Source organism: Rhipicephalus microplus, chromosome 7, assembly GCF_043290135.1.
Source record: "Rhipicephalus microplus isolate Deutch F79 chromosome 7, USDA_Rmic, whole genome shotgun sequence".
NCBI classification, from domain to species: domain Eukaryota; kingdom Metazoa; phylum Arthropoda; class Arachnida; order Ixodida; family Ixodidae; genus Rhipicephalus; species Rhipicephalus microplus.
This window is the reverse complement of record NC_134706.1, coordinates 22,332,735-22,342,218: the sequence shown is the minus strand read 5'-3', so window position 1 is coordinate 22,342,218 and position 9,484 is coordinate 22,332,735. Positions and strand designations below refer to the sequence as shown.

General features: G+C 49.1%; 1 non-coding gene across 1 annotated transcript; it reads right to left on the bottom strand.

Moving 5' to 3' along the window:
- Positions 1-5,783: 5,783 nt before the first annotated feature.
- On the bottom strand, positions 5,784-5,856 carry TRNAT-CGU (transfer RNA threonine (anticodon CGU)). The gene has a single exon. It is a non-coding gene; the product is annotated as a tRNA-Thr (tRNA).
- Between the last annotated feature and the right edge of the window lie 3,628 nt (positions 5,857-9,484).

Genomic DNA, 9,484 nt, shown 5'->3' with positions numbered 1-9,484 from the left:
ACTGTCAGCTGTTGAATGTTCCCGAAGGAGAAGCGCGCGCGCGGCACAGATGGCGACGGCGCATGCGCTGTCAGCTGTCGAATGTTCTCGAAGGAGAAGCGCGCGCGGCACAGATGGTGGGCGACGGCGCATGCGCGCGCGTCAGCTGTCGAATGTTTGAGAAGCGGTGCGGACGGCGCGGACGGCGCACTACAAGGCGCGAGTATAAGATGCTTCCGCATCTAAAAAAAAAAGTGGCCGAAGATTTCGGCGTATCGTTGAGCACGCTGTCAACGATCTTAAGCAAGAGAGAAGCTATTGCCGACGCTGTCGCACGTGGCGTCAAAGGCGACCGAATGAAGCTGCGAGCCCCCGCCTTCGAAGCTGTCGAGAAGGCGGTGTTCAACTGGTTTTTAGAAATCAGAGCAAGCGGCACTCCTGTGAGCGGGGCACTTCTGCAGCAGAAGGCAAGGAACTTCGCGTGCATCGTGGGGCACGATGATTTTGTGGCGAGTGACGGCTGGCTGCAGCGCTTCAAGGAGCGCCACGACATCGTCGGCAGGGCTGTCAGCGGGGAATCGCTATCTGTGGACCGCGAAGCTGCAGTGGCGTGGATCAAGAAGAACATTGGGCAGCTGCTCGAAAAATACAGCCCCAGGGATTTGTTCAACGCAGATGAGACTGCCCTGTTCTATCAGATGTTGCCGCAAAAAACCTTGGCCCTCAAAGGTGACCGCTGCCAGGGCGGTAAACAGAGCAAGGTCCGTGTGACCGTGCTACTTTGTGCGAATATGGACGGGTCCGAAAAGGTGCCGGCCCTCGTGATCAGCAAAAGTGCATCACCACGATGCTTCAAAGGAAAGCGGAAACTCCAAGTGAGTTATGTGGCCAACCACAAGGCCTGGATGACGAGAGAGATCTTTGCACAATGGCTGCGTGAGTGGGACGAGCGGCTGGGCAAGCAGAACCGCAAGGTATGCCTCGTCCTGGATAACTGCGCGGCCCACCACACTACCGTTGTGTTAAAAAACATTGAGCTGTGCTTTTTGCCGGCTAACACTACTGCGGTTGTGCAACCCCTCGATCAAGGGGTGATCATGAACTTTAAGTCGGGCTACCGCAAGCGTGTCATCGACCACATTTTGCTCAATATGAGCATGAAGCGCGAGACAACGATCGACCTGTACATGGCGATCGAGATGTTACAAGCTGCCTGGATTGCCGTCACGGCAAGCACGATCGCCAACTGCTTCCGGCAGGCCTCATTTGGCGTCAGCAGCGGAGAGCCCAGCGAAGATCTCGGTGATGTCGCCAGTGAGGGTGCCGCGGGCGACCAGGCCCAGACATCGTGGGACGCTCTCCTTGACGCCGGCGTTGTGCCTGACTGCGACACTTTCTGCACGTACGTCAGTGCCGATGCTGACGCGGTGACAACCGAAGAGTTGGCAGATGCGGAAATTGTGCGCGCGGTGACGGGAGTGCATAATGATGACAGTGACGAATGTGTTGACACTCCGGAGCCTAACGAACCCGACGTACCGACGCCCGCGCAAGCGCTGGATGCGACAGATCTGCTGCGCCGCTTCTTTGGTGCTCATGATGACGGTGAGGACGGACTTGAAATAGCGGCTGCCGCTGAAAGAGCAGTCATCCGCTTGAAGAAGAGTCGGCAAAAGTCTATCAAGGACTATTTTTCTTCGAAGTGATCTGCCAGCTGGTGTGCTGAACTTGGCGGAAATAAAGTGCATTGTTCTTTATTATTTTGCTAGTTTTTTGCCTTCCGACGGCCGTTTTTCTCTGCGCGGCGGGCTGCTGTGATATTCGGTGGTGAGTACATTCTCTCTTGCTGGCTAATTGTCGGTAGAAATGGATATTGGTTATAACGAACTAATGGTTATAACGAAGTAATTACGACTCCCCCTTCAACTTTGTTATAACGAGGTTTGACTGTATATATATATATATATATATATATATATATATATATATATATATATATATATATATATATATACAAGGGAAAGAAGTGTATAGCCCCACCGCGGTGAACTAGTGACTAAGGTACTCGGCTGCTGACCCGCAGGTCGCGGGATCGAATCCCGGCTGTGGCGGCTGCAATTCCGATGGAGACGGAGATTTTGTAGGCCCATGTGCTCAGATTTGGGTGCACGTTAAAGAACCCCAGGTGTTCAAAATTTCCGAAGCCCTCCACAACGGCGTCTCTCATAATCATATGGTTGTTTTGGGACGTTAAACCCCACATATCAATCAATCGAAAGAAGTGTATACCTAAGGGCTCGTTTTTCCGTGTTTGGACACAATATTAATGAGATCTAACAGACAATAATGCCAAGGAATGTATAAGAGAAGTTATTAGAACCAATGTAATGTAAATAGGAAGTAAGAAAAGTGGTTGAAAAAATAACTTGCAATGAGCAGGAATCAAACCTAGGACCTTCGAATAACTCGTTCGAGCATCAAACGCGTTATTCGAAGGTCGTAGGTCCGATTGTCCACTAGATAAGAGCTGTCTTCTATGTCGTCTTTGAGTATGTACCGATTTCTGAGTGTTTGTATAAAATTAACGCCATTTTTTTAGAATATACTTCACTCCAAGATGTTCTGACACTTTGAGATGTTCTGACAAATATGCCGCTGTACAAACGTGAAACAGAAAACTGTATTGTGTATTCTAGAATTGATGTCCTTCGGCTTTGGTCTAGTATGAGACTGACAGTGTCGAAAATAAATAAATATATAATAGTTATAATATAGCACTCTGAAACGCGGTTCCGAAAACACAGCGCGGTTTATTAATGCATCTCCGCCATTGTTCCAACTACTTCTACTTCTCTCTCCTCAGCAGACTACCCACGACTAGCTTATGTCTCAAGTGTGTCGTGCCAGAAGAAGAAAAGTATGCCACAGATAGTCCCCCCCCCCCCCCCCCTGCAGACAAGTGCCGTGGGCACTTGAAGAAAAAAAATGGCAGCATATCGACGGAGTGAATGATGGAGAGTGGGGCGAAGCATTCGTCCGTCCATGCATCCGTCTGTGTGACCGTCCATGCGCCTGTTCGTGCTCCCGTCTCTGCGTTCGTTCATGCATCCGCCCCTGCGTCCTTTCATGCGTCCATCCATGCATCTGTCTGTGTGTCCGTTCGTCCATCTATTCAACACTCCAAGTCCCACCATCTCGCATCTTTTTATCATATATTCCCCATATAGAAGCACCACCGTTCAGTGGACATTCTAAGGACTAAACTAGAGGTGGCACACGCACACTTTCTTACGGCTTGCGCTTCGGGTCTACTTCCCACCTTCAACCACCTTGAGTTCATGGTATATTCTAGTTCACTGCATTCATGGCACTGCAGCCCAATGCTCGCTAAACTTTTCTAAAACCAAGGAGATTACGTCCAGCGAGTATAACGTTGCAACCTTTTCCTGTCAGATAGTGCTCATTGTACATGCCAGTGGCTGCTAATGTGAAATGAGAGACAGGAGAATTCAGCTTTTAATTTCTTACGGCTTGCCCTTCGTATCTGCTTCCCCTCTTTAACCACCTCGAATTCATTCATGGTATATACTAGTTCATTGTATTCATGGCCCTGCGGCTCAACGCTCGCTAAACCTTTCTAAAACTAGGGAGGTTGCACCTAGCGAGTATAATGTAGCAACCCTTTCTTGTCCGATAGTGCTCAATGTACATGCCAATGGCTTCTAATGGGGATCGCAGCGTGCTCGTTGACTAAAAGCCGAATGCTCCTGTCTCTCCTTCTCCATTAGCAGCCATTGGCATGTACATTGAGCACTACTTTTATTGTTAAACAACGCACAGAAGAAATCTCTCACCGGCACCACCTTGGAGGTCAAATGTTATACCTATTTCGGGTATGTGCCACTAGTGGTTACGTACTACGAGAGACGCACAAGCCACGCCATAAGGAGCTTCGCCCCTAAAATGATCAGACGGAGCTTGTCAGAATGGGTGCCGGCTTGATCCTTTCAATGCTTACTGTGTCCTCATACCCATTACGCAGGATTGTAAAATGATGTTCAAAACGCTTGATGACTGGGAAAGGACCGTCATAGCGAGGCTGAAGAGCACGGCGAGACGCATTGACACGAAAAAAAACGTGTGAAGATGCCTGTAAGTTTGCCGGCATTAAAACGTCGTTCTTTGTGTGAGATGAAGTTGTTGATGGGCGCAAGTTTTGCATGAAGATCCGCAGACGTTGTACGAAAGAAGATAGATCCGAAACACTCTGCGTAGTAACGGGGCTCACGAGGTCACCTGGCAAACGGAGTGTGCAGCCATAAACCATCTCGGCTACAGAGCAGGCAAGTTCTGACCGAAGTGTTGAACGCAGGCCGAGAAGCACGATGGAAAGGTGTGATACCGAATCTTCGGCGTGAGGCTGCGAGGCAAGCGCTGCTTTTAGATGACGGTGGAGTCTTTCCACTACGCCATTTGATGCTGGGTGATACGCAGTTGTGCGAACACGCGCACGACCCAGTAGAGATGTGACAGAGGTGAAAAGCGCTGACTCAAACTGTCTGCCTCGATCAGTAGTCGCCGTTGATGGTACATCGAAAAGGCTAATCCAGGTAGCAAGAAAGGTACGAGCAACTGTTTCTGCCGTGATGTCAGGCATTAGAGCTGCTTCAGGCCACCTAGTGTATCTGTCAATACACGTAAGCAAATACGTGTTTCCCCGACATGGAGGTAATGGCCCGACATTGTCCAAATCAATGGTGACGAAACGTGCATCTGGGAGAGAGAATTTTCCCCATGGAGGCTTGGTGTGCCGTTGCACCTTGATACGCTGACATGCTCTGCAAGTGCGGTCCCGGTCACGAATATTAGCGCGTATGCGCCGCCAGACATAGCGTTCAGTGACCAGATGTTGCGTAGCTCTTACGCCCGGATGGCAGATGGAGTGGAGGGTATCAAAAACAGCACGACGAAGCTGTGAAGAAACATAGATACGAGTGCAGTTGTGCAGTTCCATGGAGCAGCGTGAGCATCTCGACAGCCTCAGCCATGGTACCGCTGCCACTGCACCCGGCCATGTGCCGTCTTCCGGTGTTGCTGGAGGTACTACTACCATGACGCTACCACAGCTGTGGCTTGCCGATCCCTCCTTATGGTTCATTGAAGTCGAGAACAAGTTACGCATTCATCGCATCACGTCCGGGTCACCAATAAATATAGCACTCTGAAACGCAGTTCCGAAAACACGGCGTGGTTTATTAATGCATCTCCGCCATAGTTCCAACTACCTCTTCTTCTCTCTCCTCGGCAGACTATATACCTACTACTAGCTTATGTCCCAAGTTTGTCATGCCAGAAGAAGAAAAGTATGCCACAATATATATATATATATATATATATATATATATATATATATATATATATATATCAAACGCGTTATTTGAAGGTCGTAGGTTCGATTCCTGCTCACGGCTGGTTATTTTTTCATCCATTTTTTTTTCTTCTTATTTACATTCCATTCGTTTTAATAACTTCCCCTGTACATTCCTTGGCATTACTGTCTGTTAGATCTCATTAATATTGTGTCAAAAGGCGGAAAAATGAGCCCTTAGGTATACACTTCTTTCACTTACATATATATATATATATATATATATATATATATATATATATATATATATATATATATATATATATATATATATAATGAGATATAACAGACAGTAATGCCAAGGAATGTACAGGGGAAGTTATTAAAATCAATGGAATATAAATAAGAAGAAAGAAAAGTGGATGAAAGAATTACCAACTGTGAGCAGGAATCGAACCTACGACCTTCGAATTACGCGTTCGATGCTCTAACCACTGAGCTATCACAGCGGCCCTCCCTCTGTTGTATTTGTCGCATACTGGGAAGCAGCCCCCGCTTCGGGGGAGCGTTAATTGAAAGACTCCGCGGCGAAGAGGGGGAGGAGGGGCAACTCGGAGGGGCTCGTTTTCGGGTGGTTCGCGTGACGGGCAATGCGAAAGGAGCGAAGGGCGTCCTTGACATCTGTTTTTACCTACAAGCCCAGCCGTGAAGGGAAAAGGGGGTGAGGGCCACAATGACCCTTCTCGAACACGCGGAAAGCGTTTTGTCCATCTGTCCTTGAAGACCGTCGCACGTGCGGGGTGCGGAGGAAACTCTTTGACAATACTTGTGCTTCTCTGTTTGCTTTTCCTTTTTTTCTTCCCCTCTCTACGACAGCGGTACATAGCGAACGAATAAACCAGTCTTCGTGATGCGTTCAAACTGAAAGGATGTGTTTTTTCTCTGTCGTCGTCTCACTAGAAAAAGTCTGCCTCCCTGCTATTCCGCTACAACATTTTTTGGTGCCGAAACCCGGGAATTAGGGACCCAAAGATGGACATCGACAGGATGAAGCGCAAAAGGGCCGTGGTGCGAACGTCAACAACAAAGCTGCTCAATGACATCGCTACCATGGAGGACGACGCGTCACTCGGTGAGCTTGAAGAAAAGATCAACCTTCTCACCCTTAAGGAAGACTCACTCAAAGAGCTAGATCGGGAAATTGAGATTGGCGTAGAAGATGATGCATTAGAAGAGGAAATTGCATGCTCCGAGAACTACAAAGAAAAGATCAACGTAGCAAGGACTAAAGTACAGCTCATGCTACGTGAGCTTAGCTGCACTAACGCCGCATCAGTGAGCGCTTCGCTAGATCGCACCTCAAGTTCCTCAGATCAAAGAGAATCTAGCCGTAACATCCCGCAAGTAACCCCCACAGTAAAGCTGCCAAAACTAGAGATAGCAAAGTTCAACGGCGAGCTTCGACAGTGGCAAGGCTTTTGGAGTCAGTTCGACACGACAATAAACGCTAACCACCACCTGTCAAACGTGGACAAGTTCAAGTACCTGAACAGTTACTTAACAGGAAAAGCAGCGGCTGCTGTTGCGGGTCTTGATTTGTCCGACGGAAACTACGAAGTTGCTCTCTCGCTGTTAAAGGAAAGGTTCGGTCGTAAAGAAGCCATAATCGAGGATCACATGTCCAGACTGCTCAATATCAAGTCAGTGCGTGACTCGCGGAACCTCAGCCAACTTCGGAGCCTCGTTGACGAAGTAGAGAGAGGTGTACGGAGCCTCACTTCTCTTGGCGTCGGTGTCAGCACGTACGGAGCTCTGCTCCTGACAGTAGTAAAGAAGGCGGTGCCTGCGGACCTTCATCTCGAATACTGTCGACGAAAGGGCGCTACTACAGGAGGCAGTGAACTGGAGGCATTTGCGCATTTTTTGAGAGTCGAGGTAGAGGCACGGGAGATTATACAGCGGGCCGAAACACCAAGGGGCATGTGTGTAGAATCGTCTGTCGAAAACCGTAACAGCACCTTTAAAGCGGCGAGAATGTCTTCAGCCGCTGCACTGCATACCATGACCAAGGAGAGAAAAGGGTGTCTGTTTTGTTCGTCAGGGTGCCACGAAAGCGGTGACTGCGATGCAGAGATGTCGGCAGCTGATAAAAGAGAGATGCTGAAGCGTGAGAATAGATGTTTCCGCTGCACAGTAAAGGGGCACACGTCAAGAGAGTGCCGTAAGGCCAAATGGCTCAGGTGTGCCAACTGTAGCGGAAAACACCTCACGGCTATGTGTGATCCTGATTTCAGAGAATACCGTGGCAGTGGTGAACAGAATGCATCCTCTCCACCAGCGACAGGACAAGCCACAGTGCTAAAGTCTTCTCTAGGCTCAGAGGAGAAATTTATGTGCATGGAGGGGCATCAGTTTCTTCTGCAAACAGCACGAGCTTGGACAGTGGGACCGCACAAAAGTACGCTTGTCAGGCTTCTCCTAGATGGTGGCAGTCAAAGGACGTTCATCCATCGCAAGTTGTCTGAAAGACTGCAGTTGAACGTGCTTGGGGAAGAGGAACTTAAAATCTATGCCTTCGGCGACAAGTCCGCTATAACCCGCACTAAGGCGCGTCTGGTCGAGCTGTGGCTGCAAAGCCAGTACGACGGGAAAAGGGCGCGAGTGGAGGCCCTCGAAGTTCCCTGCATCTGCGCAGATATAATGGCTGCGCCTTTAAAGTCAGTTCTTCTGGAACTTTCGAAATTTGGCTTGCCAGTCGCGGACGTCGCGCAGGGTGACGGAAGTGAAAACATTGATCTTCTGATCGGCGCTGATCATTATTGGGAAATTGTCACGGGATCCACTAAGCGCCTAACCTCCAAGCTGATGGCAGTAGAAACTGCATTTGGGTGGACAGTCCAGGGCCAGGTAGGCGCAAAAAGGTCACCAGGAGTCTGTCCCTCTGTTGCTGGCGTAATGCGAGTAGCAGTGAGCGAACAAACTAACAAAGAAATATCAGCGCAGTTGAGGTCATTCTGGGAGCTCGAACACATTGGTATCAAGGAACACGAACCAGCTCGCCACCAAGACGCAATCCAACAGCACTACAAAGAAACCGTCAAATTTGAGCATGGGCGGTACACAGTGTCTTTCCCCTGGAAGCCTATGGTTGATGAGCTCGACGACAACTACGAGTGCGCCGCGAAGCGTCTTAGAGCCAACACGACGCGCCTTTTGAAGGGAGATTCCTTGATCGTGGAATATGACGCCTGCATCCGAGAATACATCGAAAAGGGCTATGCAGAGCCAGCCAACAAGCATTGCAGCGCTTCGGAAGGTCCGGTGTATTACATGCCACATCAAGCAGTTGTTCGACAAGAAAGCCTGACAACAAAAGTGAGGGTGGTGTTCGACGCATCATCAAGTGCCAAAGATCGCCTCTCACTGAATGATGTTTTGGAAAGTGGTCCAAAACTTAATCCAGAGCTCATTGATTTGTTGATCAACTTCCGCACTTACAACATCGGCATCGTCGCGGATATTGAAAAGGCATTCCTTCAAATATCTCTGTCAGAGGGTGACCGGAACGCTGTGCGGTTTCTCTGGTATGCTGCCACTCCGAAGAAAGGTGAAGAACTTCCAGCGGTGGCGGCCTACCGGATGACGCGCGTTCCGTTCGGTGTTACATCCAGCCCATTCCTATTAGCCGCAACATTACGACACCATCTTGAAGGACTCCCAGAGCAGTATGCTGAGACTGCGAACATCCTGCGCAGCCATCTCTATGTTGACGACCTTGTGACAGGGGTCGACACCCTCGAACAGGGTAAAGTGCTATGCCAGGAATCAAGCGATATATTATCTCAAGCAGGAATGCGGCTCCACAAGTGGATGTCTAACGACCACGATTTAGTCAACTTCATAGAGGATGGGAACGTGGCGAAGAGGAATGCAAATGCCGAACTTCCTGCAGCCACCAAGGTATTGGGAGTAGGTTGGAATGCTCATACAGATAACTTCGAGTACAATCTGACCTCACTTCTTGAATTCCTCACCACCAGAGCCGACAGCAAGAGATTCGTATTGCAAGTCTCAGCCAGAATTTTCGACCCCTTTGGGTTTATCGCTCCTACAACACTGTACGTAAAGACAATGTTC